Raw genomic sequence first — 17,197 nt, 5'->3', positions numbered from 1 at the left:
TGACCGCCTTGATCCAGGTTGATATTTTTTTAATATTCTTAGCCATTGTCATTATCATTTCGGTCTTGATTCATGTAGTCAACTGAATATACATATATATCCCTATATTTATTCATGACAATTTTAGAAGAAAATTTTAATTGAGAGCAATGCTAGAATAAAAAAATTTATGCGGGTAGATGGAGATTGGCGTAAAAGCGTAGTCATGAAACTGGAGTTGTGGCCTAGCCATTATCAGCGTTTTAGGGAAGAAAAAAAAATTTGTTACTAGCTTCGAGGGTTGAACGACTTAATCAAGGCTAAAATGATGACCTACAAGGCCAATTTTTTCACACTAAGCATATTACTACGGGGTAAGTTGTGATGCCCCGGAAATTCGTATTTATTTTCCGAGGATTTTCCGGAATCTAAATTATGGTTATTGGACAGTTTCGTGGCTCGTGGATGGAGCGGAAGTGTTTCGGGCGAATAATTAATTGAAGAATATGGTTTTAGGGGGGTTGCCAAAGGTTGACTTTTTATTCGTTGGGATTCTCCAAAAACTTCCTTCACGAAAGTTGTAGAGCGCGTCGATACGAGTTCGTGGACATGTGGAACGCAGAAATCGGAGTTCGTATGAGAAAGTTATGGCCATTGGAAGGAATTTCCATTTTGGTATAAATAGAAGTTTCCCAAGTTGGAAACTTACTATTTTCATTACTTCCATTTTCGGAAGTTTACTTTCTCTCTCTCTTCTCTCTCGGCTGCACCTTCAGAATCGAAATAATCCGACTGACCCGACCCGGACTCGGTCGATCCGACCCGACTTTTCCGGCGAACTGCGGCGGTCTCCGGCGACGAAACTTTCCAGATAGGATCGTCTCCTCCGTCTGGTCGTCCCTCTGGTGTCCTCTAGCGCCGATTCTCCTCCACGGCGGCGCTGCAAGGCAGTTCAGTTTGTGGATTTCGGACCCGGTCGGAATTCCTTGTTCCGACGTCGGCAAGGCTTCAAGTCTTCTTGGTTGAACTCAGAGCGGCCTCGTCGATCGATCCTTGGTGGTTGTTTGGATCGATTCACGTGAAACTTCGATTAACTCGGATTGGATTACTGTTCACGGCTTGTGAGGTAGTTTTCGACCCCTTATGCTTGTTTTCTGACTTCGAGCTAGTTATGAGAATTCACAAGCATGCTTAGATGAAGAACGTTGATGTTGGGAGTTTTGTGAAATAATGAGTTTTTGGCCAGCGGCGGTGCACCACCGTCTGTGGTGGCGTTCCGGGGGTGTTCCGGCCACTTAAGGAACTGTTTTTGGTATTATATATGTTCTACTCGTTGATACGAGCGTTTCGATATATAATATGTAAATTTTGGAGTTCGTATGGAATTGTTATGATTTTTGCAGTTTCATACCGATCGATTTATTCGATCCTTGAGGATTCGAGCGTCCGATCGACTTGTGGTTTGGTCACATCGATCGTGGACGTATTCCGGGGACTTTGGGAGGTCTCGGATGTGGTTTCGCCTCATTTGGCGTCACCTTGGGAATTTTGGTTCGATTTAGGGTTTCGAACGTTATCCCTTGTGATTCGTTGATTGAATGAGAGCTGTAATTCCTTAGGTACGTGACGTAGTACTCCTCGGACGGCTATTTTGTGGATTGGCTGCCTTGTTCTGTATTGAAGACGCAGCGGGAGATTCAAGGTGAGTAATCTCACAAGGTTCATTAGTGAACGAATTTCCGTTATCGTTTGTTGAGTATGATCGATATTTGTTATGAGCAGGATCGATATTTATTATGAGTATGATCGATATTTGTTATGAGCAGGATCAATATTTGTTATGAATATGGTCGATATTTGTTATGAGCATGACTACCCTATTGTCTTGGAGTTATTAGGTTAACTACGACTATAGTTGCTATTGTGGCATTCTGAGTGGATGATTATGTGTGTGTGTATATATATTATGGGATGTATATATATACATATGTATTCATGTATTAGTGGGTTCGTGATGAATCTATGTGATGATCGCTATCTATGTGATGACTGGCGATATTTGCGTGAATCTATGTGATGAATCGCTATCTATGTGATGACCAGTGAAATCTATGTGATGAATTGCTATCTATGTGATGACCAGCGAAATCTATGTGATGATCGCTATCTATGTGATGACCAGCGAAATCTATGTGATGAATCGCTATCTATGTGATGACCAGCGAAATCTATGTGATGATCGCTATCTATGTGATGACCAGTGAAATCTATGTGATGATCACTATCTGTGTGATGATTGGCGAGATCTGCGTGAATCTATGTGAAATCTAGGTGATGATCAGTGTGATGATTGCTCGGTAGCGGAGCTGAGTTGTTATTAAGTTAACAAAGATCGAGAGGACTGCTGTGATAGTTGGGGTTACCTACAGACGTCAGAGTGTAGGATTATTATGATTTGAATTGCTTGACTTAATGTGACCTCCTGAACTAAATTATATGCAGGGGTTACTATGATTTGTTTGGCTTGTTTTGATATGTGATTGCCTTGTTTCTTCTTGATTGTATTGATTGATGGTTTGATTTATCTTAAGAGCATAGTGGTGACGAATTGTACTCTGTGTTGAGGATAGGAAGGTGACTCTTTGATTTTCATCTTTGATGTCATGTTGATGACAAAAGCTCCTAGGGGGGAAAATGGGAAATGAGTGTGATTATGAAATTCGCCGTAGTGCGTTAGGATGGCGTCAAACATTGCTTGAAGAAGTCTTGTTTGACCTAAATTTGTGTAATTGGATGCTAGGATTGAGGTTATGAGCAGGAGGCTTTTGTGAAATTTGTGTAATTGGTTTTGAGTTACTCATACGAGCTTCATAAGCTTACCGGGTTTTGTTGTGTGGAAACCCGGTGCACTATTCAATGGAATGGTGTAGGGGTTAATCCTGCAGGTCAGGGAAATCGTGGCTGAAGCTGAGGTGGCGCTTTTGCAGCTTTACGGTAGGAAGCCATATTTGTGACTTTACCGTTGATAAGGACTTCCGTTGTATAGTTACTCTGAGCTGCATTTACGTTTTATTTTGTTGTTGACAATTTAATTCGTAAGCATTGTATATATACTCTATGGAGCGAGTGTATGTTAACTTTGAGGGTTCAGGGCATCAGTATGTACTTGGTTAAAAGGAAAAAGATTTTAGGTATTTTGTATTGATGACTGAACGTTCACGCATGTATAATTATGGGATTATATATATCGATTTTCTTGTGTGTAAAATCAGGGGCGTGACATAAGTACACGGACAAGATCGAATCAACCATTTTTCGTTTTTATTTCTCGGATTGAAATAAATTTTGATATGCTTACTACGATTATCTTCCTTCTTCATTGGTTATATAAAAATGTATATCATTTTTCAATATCAACATGATCGACAAAAAAGAATTGGTCAAATTGACAGGTAGATGTGATGATTAAGATATTATATGCATATGCCAAAAAATTTAGTCATATTCGTCCGATGTATATCATTTTTAATATCAACATGACCAATGTCATATCAATCACGAACCACGTCAACTTTTTCATCTGGTGTATATAACTACATGGTGGATACCTGTTAAGGGTTGAAAACAAAAATTTTCAATTCCGAGTTCGTAGATCACAATAAATACCGATGTGCCTATTAGTGTTGTGTAATTTGTATATTGCATATAAAGTGATGTTGACCTTTCAAAAGTAACAACACGGTGAAAGATGAATTTGGCGAAACCAACCGTTAGATGAGAATATTAGAATGTTTTATAGTTGTTGTAAAAAATTTAGTCAATTTTGTCTTCGTTTTGACTTCAATCCACTTTGTCAACTATGGTTAACTTTATAACACTATGTTTATATACTAAATTCCATTAAGGGCAACCCCATCGAAATAAATGAAATTGGGTGATGGGACGATTCAAATATCTTATGCCTGTTGTAAAAAAATACAACTAATTTCGTCTTCGTTTCAACTTCGATCCGCTTGGTCAACCGAAGTTACATTTATAACCATTGGTCAAAATATCATTTAATTTTGACTTTGTTTCAACAACGATCCACTCGGTTAACAACAATGTATTAATTATTATAACACTAAAACACAATCTGTAACCCTTAACTAATATTATGGTAGTTTTTTTTTTAATACCATTTCTCGTATGGTCTACCTGTGTTATCCATGCACAAAAACTTGAAGGACTTGATCTTTGAGGTTAATTAATTATTCAAAACCTTTTTTTTTATCACATAAAACACTTCTTTTAGACCTAATTACCTTGTGTCTTAGGCTCTTGGCTACCAAAAAAATAACTTAACTCTTTCATTAAAAAAAAAAAAAAAACACATAACTGAACAAAATTAGTTTTAACGCCAACCATGTGGCTCGAATTTGTACAGCCACCAACCATAACAACCATATGACTTCACCACTGTGCCAATCTGTATCAATGTTATTGTTTAATTCATATTCATATAAATATAGTCTATTGCTTAGGGGTTTCGTACAACAACCGGAAAATCTTCATCTTCATCAGCAGACCAATCATCAAAGCAAGAAAACTCCAAAACCAATCCACCCAATTACAAACCACCATGCCGACCCATCGGTAGCCCAGATTCCAGCAATTAAAATTCCCTACCAAGCCGAATAATTATCTTATCCTCATCTGCAAAAACCAAACTTGCATTCCCACCCACCGCTCAACCTCCGACCAGCAAAAGATAAATCCCGCAGCAGTCTTCACCACTAGTCCACTACCTGAGAAGAAAAGAAAACCAGTCGGTGCATCACCATCACCATGGCCCGTCCGGCCTCGTCATTCAAACGCCGACGAGAAGAGAACCCACCGTCGTCGCGGAGACGTCGCCGGACAAGCGAGACAGACAGAACTAAAAGAGTGAACTAGTCAAAATCGAAGACGACTGACCGGATCGTCGATCTGCGAAGATGAAAAGGTCCAATTCGATTTTGCCTACTTCTAGAAATTATCTGGTTTAATGAAATTTACCCATCATACTCAGTTTTTACCTCATTGACTGAAAGAATCAATCTCTCAAGATATGGACGTTGACTATCAAACAGAAGTAATACTCAAGTAAGGGCTGGATCAAATGAATGACTCAGATTGCAACACGTGTTAATTATGCTGCTGGGTCACTTACACCGACGGTGCGTAGAATAATTTTCAATATATATATATAGGAGACTTAAACCTCAAGAAGCTTCCCATTAAAGCAATCCATATCGGTTTAGGTTTCCTAGTTAGATTCTTAATGTATCACATCATTGTAATCTTTCTTGCAACCAAAAATTGGATTACTTACCTTAATGAATTGATACACTCTTTCATTAAGATGTTGATTTTCAGTTTGTATCCATGTTAAACTAGAATTGATATTAAGCTAATCATCATATACATTATGATAATTTGTGACAAGCCCACATTTGATTCTTACAATCTCCCCCTTGGACTGACACATATTATACTTGATGATTTGCACCAGATAATATCAAAACTAATTTAACTTACCAAAGTGCACGCCAGATAACAAACTTGAATCATAAATCCATTCCAACACGGCCATATCACAGTCACTTATGCAAAGCAAGAAACAGTATACATTTTAACAAAAATGCAGAGTTTCAAAACCACAAACACAAGTCCCTGCAATCCACATATGTCAAACCAGAAGTGATACGATATATGCTAATGTGTATCAATAAGAAGGCATATATCAGGTCATACTTTATGTTTCTTAAACAAGAAACTCAAGCAAATTTACTGAACACTGATGGCTTAAAATTATTGTTTGAAGCTTAACATCATGCTATACATGATTTAAGCCATCTAATAGCAAGTATGATATTCAAAACATGATGATAATTTCCAAAATAAAACAATGAAGCTGCAGCAAAACCATAACTAGAAATACCTCCAAATTTATTGATAATAAAAACTGTCATTACAAACAAGTTGTGATAAATGAGCTGGAAAATCACAACTCAAAAGATACAAGAACTCAGGAACTTTAAAACTTTAAATTGCTCCAACTGGACTAACTCTCTATTGTACCTAAGCATCTAGATTAGCTAAAACTCCAATGCTTGCTGTATGCTTCTGGAATGCAGCCACTGACAAGGCCTTGGTGAAAGGATCTGCTAGCTGCGAATTTGTGTCAATGCTCAAAACAACTATTTCACCATGCTTTACTCTTTCTCTAACACTGTAATACTTTTGGTCAATATGCTTGGAATTATTTGATCTTTTACTGTTCTTGCTAAAGAAAACAACTGCTTCATTATCACAATAAATCACAAGTTTTCTAGCCACAATGTGACTTAACACTTTGGTCTGCATCAAAAAATTCTTGATCCAAAGTCCTTCACACATAGTCTCATACACTGCAATAAATTCAGCTTGCATGGTGGAGGTTGAAACCAGAATTTGCTTCATGGTTTTCCAAGCAACTGCACCTCCTGCAAGCATGCATACATATCCACAAGTTGACTTCTTAGAGTCTGGATAATTCCCTGCAAAATCAGAGTCTAAAAATCCAACAAGTTCCAGATCCTTCACTTGTCTATAAACTAGCATGTAATTCTTGGTTCTCTGCAAGTACCTCAACACTTTCTTCCCAGCTACCCAATGTTCATGGCCTGGATTAGATTGAAATCTTGATAAAATCCCTACTGCAAAAGACAAGTCTGGCCTAGTGCAAACTTGTGCATACATGAGGCTTCCTACAAGTCTGGCATAAGGCTTTGACTCCATATTCTCTTTCTCAACTTCATTTTAGGACTTTGCTTCTTGGTTAGTTTATCTCTTTTGGACATAGGAACTTCCCCAGCTGCACACTTCTCCATACCAAATCTCTTTAAAATTTTAGTAACATAATTCTGTTGAGACAAACCAAGTAGTCTATGTGCCTATCTCTTTTAATCTCAATACCTAGTATATAGGATGCTTCTCCTAAGTCTTTCATGTCAAAATTCTTTGACAGAAAGCTCTTGGTATCTTTAAGCAGTTTTAAATTACTGTTAGCCAAAAGTATATCATCCACATAGAGAACTAGGAAAATAAAATTGTTCCCAACTGTCTTCAAATAAACACACTCATCAACAAGGTTTATGTAAATCCAAAAGTAGAAATCACAGAGTCAAATTTCTTGTACCACTGTCTAAAAGCTTGTTTTAGGCCATAAATTGATTTTCTTAAGGGCTAAATACTAGTTAGTACCCTGTGGTTTAGGTCCAAAATCAATTCAGTCCCTGGACTTCTAATTTCATCAAAAACACCCCTCCACTTTCAATTTTGATCTAATAGGTCCAATTCGTTAATATTCTGTTATGGGTTCAAGTTATAGTTGGATTATTTGTTGAAAAACTATTTATTTTTAATAGTAGGACTCACTCCTAAATTGACTATGCAAACCACCTCGACACCACATCATAAAACATAGGCCATATATGAGTCACGTTAACAAGTTAAATAACTCAATTGTCGGAAAACTAACAAATTGGACCTATTAGATCAAAATTGAAAGTGCAGGGGTGTTTTTTATGAAATTAGAAGTTTAGGGACTGAATTGATTTTAGACCTAAACCACAGGGTAGTAATTTGTATTTAGCCCTTTTCTTAACTTGCACACTAAATTTTCACTTCCAGCTTGTACAAAACCTTTTGGCTACCTCATATAAATCACTTCATCTAGTTCACCATTCAAGAATGCTGTTTTAACATCCATCTAGTGCAGCTCCATATAAAAATGAGCCACAAAAGCCATGATTATCCTAAACGAGTTTTTTGTAAAAACTGGAGAAAAAGTCTCAATAAAGTCAATGCCCTTCTTTTGTGTAAAACCTTTGGCAACTAACCTTGCCTTGTGTATCTCTATATTGCCATTTGCATATCTTTTGGTTTTGAAAACCCATTTACAACATGTAGGCTTCTGTTTGAGGTCAGGTTCAACTAATTCTCAAACTGCATTTTGGCTTATGGAATCAATTTCTGCTTCCATTGCTAGTTGCCATTGATGAGATTCACTACTTTCAATGGCCTGATTAAATGTAGTTAGATCATTTTCCTCTGCACAGTCCATTTCAATTTCTGTTTCTTGTAGATAAACAATGTAGTCACTCTCTTCTCCTCCCCCCTCCCCACCATAAGTTGTTTTTCTTGCTCTCTGTGATCTTCTAGGCTGAAGATTTTCAGGATTAGGTTGAACTATTTGAGGATTTTGAGGTTCTGCATAAGGAATTGGTTCAAGTAAAATTTATGGTTCAGCTTGATATGCATTTCCTGATCAGGCACTTGATCTTGTGCATCTTGATTTCCTGTAACAGTTTCTGTTGCTGATGGTTCTTGTTCTAAAGGCAATGCTATACTTATATTCTCATCAGACACAATTTCCTCAAAATCTGAGGTTAAATCCTCAAAATTTGTATTGTGAACTTTTTCACTTACAAACTTTACTTGGTGAGTTTCAAAAATTCTAGGTGAATGATGAGTAGAATATAATTTATAACCCTTAGATTTATCTGGATAACCTATAAAATAGTAACTAATAGTTTTGGGGTCAAGTTTATTCAAGCTTTGATTATAAATCCTAGCTTTTGCATGGCATCCCCAAACATGGCAGTGATGAAAACTAGGTTTCCTACCACACCAAAGCTCAAAAGAAGTCTTTTCTATAGCTTTGCTAGGTGTCCTGTTGCAAATATGATTTGTAGTTTTTAAAGCCTCATCCCATAAAAATTTAGGCAAACCAGTTGTACACATCATGCATCTAACCATGTTCAAAAGAGTCCTATTATTTCTCTCTGCAACACCATTCTGTTGTGGAATATAAGGTGTTGTATATTGAGCTTTAATTCTATTGTCTTGCAAAAACAAGGCAAATGGACCCTTTTGTTGGACGGATTCAGTGTACTTTCCATAGAACTCACCACCTCTATCTGATCTCACTGTTTTGATTTTCTTTTCTAGTTGATTTTCTACCTCAGACATAATACACATTCTCACAAATAGTTTGATGCCTGAATGGACCAAATATATCAGTGTGTATGAGTTATAGTAAATTCTGGCTTCTATATGTAGTCTTCTTTCTTGTATTGGTTATTTTTCCCTTAAAGAATTCCACACAGTCTGTTAGATCAAAAAAATCAAGTTCATTTAGGATTTTGTTTTTCACCAAAATTTTCAGTCTCTCTTTAGACACATGGCCAAGTCTTCTATGCCATAAAAGTGCAGACTTTTCATTTAGTTTGGTTCTTTTAATACCTGTTAAATTGCTAGTACTGTGTGTGTTATTTTCAAGAAGTAAAATTTTTTGTTGAGCCATTGAACAATTTAATTGTAAATAATCATTCATAATAACAGAACCAATTTGAACAGAATTTTTAGAAATAAGAATTCTATTACTATCAATAACAAGTCTACAACCAGATTTGACTAAAAGAGAAACTGAAACCAAATTCCTTCTCATGGAAGGTACATAAAAAACATTGTCCAAAACTAACAATTTTCCTAATCCTAGATCGAGCTTTAAGGTGCCAATAGCCTTGACTGCCACTTTCATGCCATTTCCTACACACAGGTTCACTTCATCACTTTTTGGGATTCTCTTCCTTATGAATCCCTGTAAAGAATTAGTAATATGAATAGGTGAGCCTGAATCTATCCACCAAGACTGTGGTTCAACATTCATAAAATTAATTTCTAAAGAAAAAACTGTATTAGAAAAAATTTTACCCTTTTTGGCTTACCAGTTCTTATAGCCAGTGCAGTCTTTTTTCATGTGTCCTACTCTTTTGCAAAAGTAGCACTTGAACCTAAATGGCCTGTTTTCCTTGGCCACTGTAGCTGTTGAACTCTTAGTTATGGCTTTGGTAGGCTTGAGCTTATTATGGGGCTTTTTCTTCTTAGGCTTCTCTATGAGATATATGGCTGTAGCATGTTCCTTTTCTTCCTTGATCCTAGCTTCCTCATCCACACAGATGGATATAAGTTCATCTAGGGTCCACTTTCCCTTTTGAGAATTGTAACTGGTTCTAAGATGACTAAAACTATTAGGTAGGGAATGCAATGCATAATGCACTACTTGCTCATCCCTAACCCCCATCAAGAGCTCCCTAAGTCTGCCATATATATTGATCATCTTCATAATAGCATGGATATTAAAAGCAACAGAAGAGAAAGACGATATGATTGTGAAAAAAAAAAATTAAAAAGAAGTTTGTTTTCTTGATTATCAACAAGAGATAAAAGAAGGAACCTGGATTTGATCGGCTGAACAAGAGTAGGACTAGTCCACGGAATATTGGGCCGCTGATGTCTTCGCATATGTTTCCGAACAATAGTAGGACTTCTAATTGAGCCCAATTCCCAACAAGAGTAGGATTAGTCCACTCCCATTGTTTTTTTTTTTTTTAAAAAAAGAAGAGTCGGAGTCGGAGTCGGAGTCGTGTGTATATATTAAAGGAAAGCAGGCCCGCGGAGACGGAGTCATCTCTCATCTTAATTGGGAATTGAATTGTCATATCTAATTGTCTATGGCCCCAGAAAACCTCATAACCTAGCCTCCGCCACCAGCAATGGCGAAGAGGAGACGCCCCATCATCGGCTTCGGCCCTGCAGTGTACATCATGGGCAGAAGTCTCATGAGCATGATATGAAGAAGAAGAAGAAGAAGAAGGAGAAGAAGAGCAGCCAAGGGACAGAGAAGGTGAAGAAGAAGAAGAAGAAACTGAAATTGAATGAGGTGGAGGGTAATAAGTCACTCTACCTGTGCACCATTGAATACCAAGAGGGAGAACGAGCGGCTTATGCTGTGCGGTGCATTAAACTATCAGATCTCTTATGCTCATCAGATGATGATCCACTGCAATTGCGCCAAGTGGCTTATGCCGCTGGGATCATCTCCCCGCTTCCATCGGTGGCGGTGTTTTCGGCTCCCAGATTATTTTCGCCGGTGGCGTGAAACCCAGCTTCCCAATAATTTCATTACTTCGTTCCGACTTAGTTTGGCATAGAGATGTTTATGCCTTCGAAACTGACCCCAACAAGCAGCAGCAGCAGCCTCATGATATTACCAAGATGGATGCCACTCTACTACAAGCCAAGTTTTACCCTCTAATCGTGGAGCTTGGCGGGAAACTCTACGCTCTTTCCGGTTTGCGGGTCTCCGATCCGCCTTCATTTGAGGTATTTGACCCCAATGTGGGCAAGTGGGCAGCTTTGCCTGAACCTCCATTCCTCCAAATTGGCTCTCGATATTGGGAAGATGCCGAATTCTCTTTGCCTCCCATGAAAAATGTCCAGTGTTCTGCTTTGACGTCGCCCACCCAGACAGAGAATGGAGACTGGTCTCTACTATGTGCCAACGCCGCCCTTTTCCCTTCTGGCACAAAACTCTAGTCCTTGACCTGCCGGAGGATGACAAGAAGAAGTTACTGTTTGCCTATACTAATGATCAGCGTCTAGGAGTTTATATTCTGTCCTTGGATGAAAATCAAGAGTCTATCACACAAATTGGTGATTGGAAGATCCCTTCGTGGCCTTATGAATTTGGTTACTTATCAGCATTTAGTATTGTGCACGTAGGAGGTCAGAAAGCATGCTTTGTTATCACCCGGTTGGGCGTCCCAAGTGAATACAAAGCTGAATATGAGCCTGGGACTCATAAGACGTGGGGAATTGCCATACCGTTTCAATTTGACCTTGATATCACCAAGGTGGACAAGGACAAGAAGAATTGTTTGACCCTCCAATTCATGTCTCTTCGCATCTTCGAGTACCATACCAACCCATCCAGTTTTCCTGAACCTGGACCGGTTGGTTGCTTTGTGCTGTGATAAGTTTGTTGCATTTCTTAAATTAAATCATGGTTCGAGGAATCAGAGGAGGACCTTGCAACAACTAGAATTATTTGATGTTCTGTAATGATGTATCAGATGTTTGTTTCACTGATATCAATATTTTCCTTCTCTTAATTTGGTTGTGTGATTGTACAAATATCCTTTTTCTGTCTGGAAGAATTGTATCTGCATAGTTTTTCAGTACTGTTAGTTCCTGCTTGTTTACATATTCTTCTGGATGAACAATATGGTTATCTAAATGCACGAACTCTTAACAATCCGTGCCATGATGAAATTTGATTTCCTTAATTTTCCTCATGTCGTGAATCACTGAATCGTGATATTTATATTAAACGGAACCTTAGTTTCCTTATTCTCTCGCAGGATGGGCTCAATAGTTTGCACATCCAAGAGTTGCAGCTAATGATACTCCTATCAGAAGCAAAACCAAATAATTGGGCCGATTGGCTATGATTTGAGCATTGATTACCAACTTTACAAACACCAAAGAACGAAGCGAGCTAAGCCCACAAAGAGAAAGGAACAGATTTTTATCAAATGGGATTAACGTTTGTCTCAATGAAAAACCAAAACGAAACACTACTTTCTTTTTTTTTTTGTTTCTTTTCTAATGTCCAACACCACATCATTTTATATGTTAAATGTATTTAGCTACAAAAATCAAAGGCCAGTCGCAGCCACGGGCCCAACATAAGGTGTTGTAATACATGAATTGCACAGTATCACAAAAATATAACTATCCTAATGGAAATTACAAAGGAACCTTTCCAGGGTGTACATTGGAAAGTTTTACTAGTCATCCTACAGAGAAAAGAGGAAGCGAAACTTACATAAGAAGTCATAAATCTAAAAAGATTAAGATGCATATATGCATCTGAGCAAATACAGTGGATTGTGGAAACAATGTAGAGAAAACAAACGAACCCGCATGATGATAGAAGGCCTTACAGTTTTAGGGCACTTGAACCTAAATGACCTGTTTTCCTTGGCCACTGCAGCTGTTGAACTCTTAGTTATGGCTTTAGTAGGCTTGAGCTTATTCTGGGGCTTTTTCTTCTTAGGCTTCTCTATGAGATTTATGGCTGTAGCAGGTTCCTTTTCTTCCTTGATCCTAGCTTCCTCATCCACACAGATGGATATAAGTTCATCTAGGGTCCAGTTTCCCTTTTGAGAATTGTAACTGGTTCTAAGATGACTAAAACTATTAGGTAGGGAATGCAATGCATAATGCACTACCTGCTCATCCCTAACCCCCATCAAGAGCTCCCTGAGTCTGCCATATATATTGATCATCTTCATAATATGCTCTCTAACTCCCCCCTGTACTTCAAATCATGAAACTCCTTAGTTAGTCTAGCTGCTTCTGCTTTTTCACTTTCTTTAAACTTAGCAGCTATGAGTTCCAAAAAATCTGATGCTAGCTTAGGCTCTTCTATACTTCCCCTGACAGTCTTAGACATAGAGGTACGGATGAGGTTCTTAGCCATTCTATTGGATCTATGCCACTTCTTGTAAAGATCGGTTTCTTTCTTGGTGCTCTTTTCATTAAACTCTGCAGGCTTATCCTCAGTAAAGCAATAGTCTATGTTCTCATGCATTCCCATATAATTCTCTACAGAGTCTAGCCAAGCTCTATAGTTGGTTCCAGTTAGCATCAAGACACTGTTCAAGTTCATGTAAGAGTTACCTAAGGAGCAAAACAAAATTCATGTGAGTTCTCATTTTGTAAAGAAATAACTTTAAGTTTTCTGTGTTTTATTAAGCTTTAAGCATCCAAAACAAGAACATAATGAAAACCTAAACAATCCATACTTGCATTCATGTCAGTCCATACATAAAACAATATTAAGCATCACTTTTGAGTAGAAGCTTAATATCCTGTAGTTCTTTATCAATATGCCATGCTTAATCAAAATATGTTATCCAAGGAGATCACATCTTTAGACAGAAGAAAAATGTTCAAGTATCCAAATATATTTTCATTAAGCATGTATACTGATGTCTTGCATTCTAAGACCATACTTGACCACTTCTTTGGAAGATAAACAAAAGCATAGTCTTAAAACACAAGACACAATTTCAATTTTGTTATACCATATGCTTCCTGCCAACATCAATGAAGGATGCTTTATGCACCATGTTCACTTATGCCAACAGAAAACCACAAAACTCATGAGCTTTTAACTTTATATTCTACCCAAATCGTATTGTCTTTATAAGAAAATTAAGCTCTTGCATCTGTCAATTTCTACAATGTGTAAAGCTTTTGGGAGATTCTTATTCTTCATACATTGTCACACAATCACAGATACAATACCATATAAGCAATCAATTCATCATGCATATTCAAGCACAACCAAAGTTGTTTCGATTCCAAGAAACCACAGAACAATCAAGAAATTGTAAATTCCATCCGGTCACCATCTACTCTAGCCTAACGCACGCCGGGAATGCAACTAGGGTTCTTAACCAAAATAAAAAACTTAACAATTATGCTATGAATCGAAATCAATTTTACAGAAGAACCTGATTTTGCTTTTTCCCCAATTTGCTGCTAAAAACTCAACAGAAGCATGAACTTGATATTCAAATGCAGCAATCGACTCTGTTGGCTTCTTGATTCACAGCGATCGGGATTTTGAATCCCTTCTCAAGATGAAAGCATCTCGCGCGTTTCTGAATCCAATCTCAGACCTTCGTCTTGATCAAAACTAACCATTGTGATACAACAGTCACTTGTTCTTGATGTTTTGGTCGGGTTTGGGCTTGGATAGTCCACGTGCTGTGACTGGGTCTGGAGTTGTTAATAGGCTAAGGCCTGTTAACCCATAAAGCAAAGGAATCTTTTTTTTTTTTTGGTTGTTTTGCAAAACCCTTAAATCGATTTTCATGTCAAGCAAAACTAAAAACATATTTGTGAGCCTATGCTCTGATACCAATTGTAAAACCATATACTCACAGTCACAACATATGCATATCAACTCGACAACAATCACAAAAGGACTAAAGCTTACCTTCAGCAATCACAGGCATGGATTCCATCTTCTGCAGCTGCAAAACTCGATCACTGAATATGGCATTCTGTTGCTTACCAACTTGCTTCTCAATGGACAGAACTAATGCAATAATTCGTGGTGGCAACAGGGACCAATTCATCCATATATATATAGGAGACTTAAACCTCAAGAAGGTTCCCATTAAAGCAATCCATATCGGTTTAGGTTTCCTAGTTAGATTCTTAATGTATCACATCATTGTAGTATTTCTTGCAGACCAAGAATTGAATTACTTATCTTAATGAATTGATGCACTCTTTCATTAAGTTACAATATTGATTTTCAGTTTGTATCCATGTTAAACTAGGATTGATATTAAGTTAATCATCATATACATTGTGATCATTTGTGACAAGTCCACATTTGATTCTTACATATAACACACAAACTGTGGCTAAAATGGCATGTTTTTATTTTTTGATCAAAGTTTTTTCACACTCAAATAATGATTTTAAAGCATTTCTTGAACGAACGGAACTTATTTTTTTTTGGTTACAGGAACTTAAATTTTTTAATGCAATAGTTTTTTAGGATTTATTTAAAGTTAGAAAATAATAAAATTCATAAAGAAAGGTTGATTCATGATTTTGACATTCCGTCAATTAGAACGCGTTTTAAAAATCATATTATACGAGGGGAGAATATAGTATAGGAAATTAACAAAATTTAATATATTCTGACATATATTCCTCATATAGGTTGCTATTTTCAAGTAAATGATATGCAACAATAGTAAGAATCTCATTGTTTTTGTTGTGTTCTCATTCGTTGTATTTCAACTTTTTAGGTTTTTTTTAGGGGTGGGCATTTTGTACCGAAAATGCGGTTACCGACCTGAACCTCACCGAAAAAACGGTTCGGTAACCACACCGAACTAAAACGGTTTCGTTTTGTGATCACACCGCACCGAACCGTATAAAAGCGGTTCGGTTGCGGTTTCGGGTCATAAACCGCCCGATTTAAACCGACCCACACCGAATTTATTTTAATTACATTTTATTTATTTATTATTTCTCCATTGAGGGAAATGTTGGTTTTCAATATATAAGAAATCCATTTTTGATTAGGTTTTCAGTTTGTAATAAGTTGCTATGTTTGCTTGATCATTGATATATATATATATATATATATATATATATGTATGTGTGTGTGTGTAACAAGTTCCTATGGTCTTTCCGCAAGTTGCTTGATATTTGGGTGACATTTGCCGATTTGTGTGGACTCTAAATGCATTCAAAATTTATTTATGTCTTATTGAAATTGTTAGGTAAAAATAAGCCTGATTTTGGCCTTCTCTTTCTAGTTGAAATTAATAAATCGCTCCAAACCGAAACCGACCCGCACCGCACCAAAAAATGGTGTAACCGAAATAATCGGTTAAGCCCTTTTGTAATGCCGTTGCGGTTTGATATATAGGCCAACCAAAAAAAGCGGTTTGGTTGCGGTTTGGGCCTCAAACCAAACCGCGCCCACCCCTAGTTTTTTTCTGTTGACCCATTTTGGGTGCACCATATCTAATATTCTTTGATTTCTTTCACACCACCGCCAATTGTGGTGACGATTTTTAAATCAAATCCTGTCAACAGGCAAAGATGACCGAAGCACATTCTTTCTTCTTGAGTTTGAGCCACAACTAAGTTGGTGTCCCAACATTGATTTGAACCATTGTCGTTGCCAGTTTGTGATAATCTTTGTAACCTCATTGGTGTAAGAGTTTAGCTCTATTTTTTTTTGTTTTTAGACTTAAGAAGGTATGCTCAAGTGCAATGATTAGAATCTGAGGCAGAAGTAGGTAACATTTGACAATTCCTCCTACAAGAATTAATTGATTTCTTCTTGAACCATTGTTGGTGCCAGTTTGTGATAATCCCTGTAACCTCATTAGCTTGATTTTTTTGTTTTCAGACTTATCAAAGTATTCTCGAGTCCGATGATTAGAATCTGAGGTAGAAGTAGGTTACATTGTAACTATCCCTCCTACTAAAATTAATTGATTTCATTGAAGGCACACCAACCTAATGCCTCTATGCCTAAGTTGGCACATTGTTTCTAATATGGGGGTTATTTCCTAATATGGGGGTTATTTCTACCTGCTCAAGTTTATTGAAATCAGTTGTGGTTCATGTCGACAATTATTTAGCTCAAAATGATTCCCTCGATGCTTCAAATTGGTTTCGTTAAGTGAATTTGTTCCAAAATGTCCGCTACAACCAAGTATGATAGTTAAGCTGATATTGATCAAATGTCCCTCCTGAA

This window comes from Rosa chinensis, chromosome 2 (assembly GCF_002994745.2).
Source record: "Rosa chinensis cultivar Old Blush chromosome 2, RchiOBHm-V2, whole genome shotgun sequence".
NCBI lineage: Eukaryota > Viridiplantae > Streptophyta > Magnoliopsida > Rosales > Rosaceae > Rosa > Rosa chinensis.
This window is presented reverse-complemented; position numbering follows the sequence as displayed.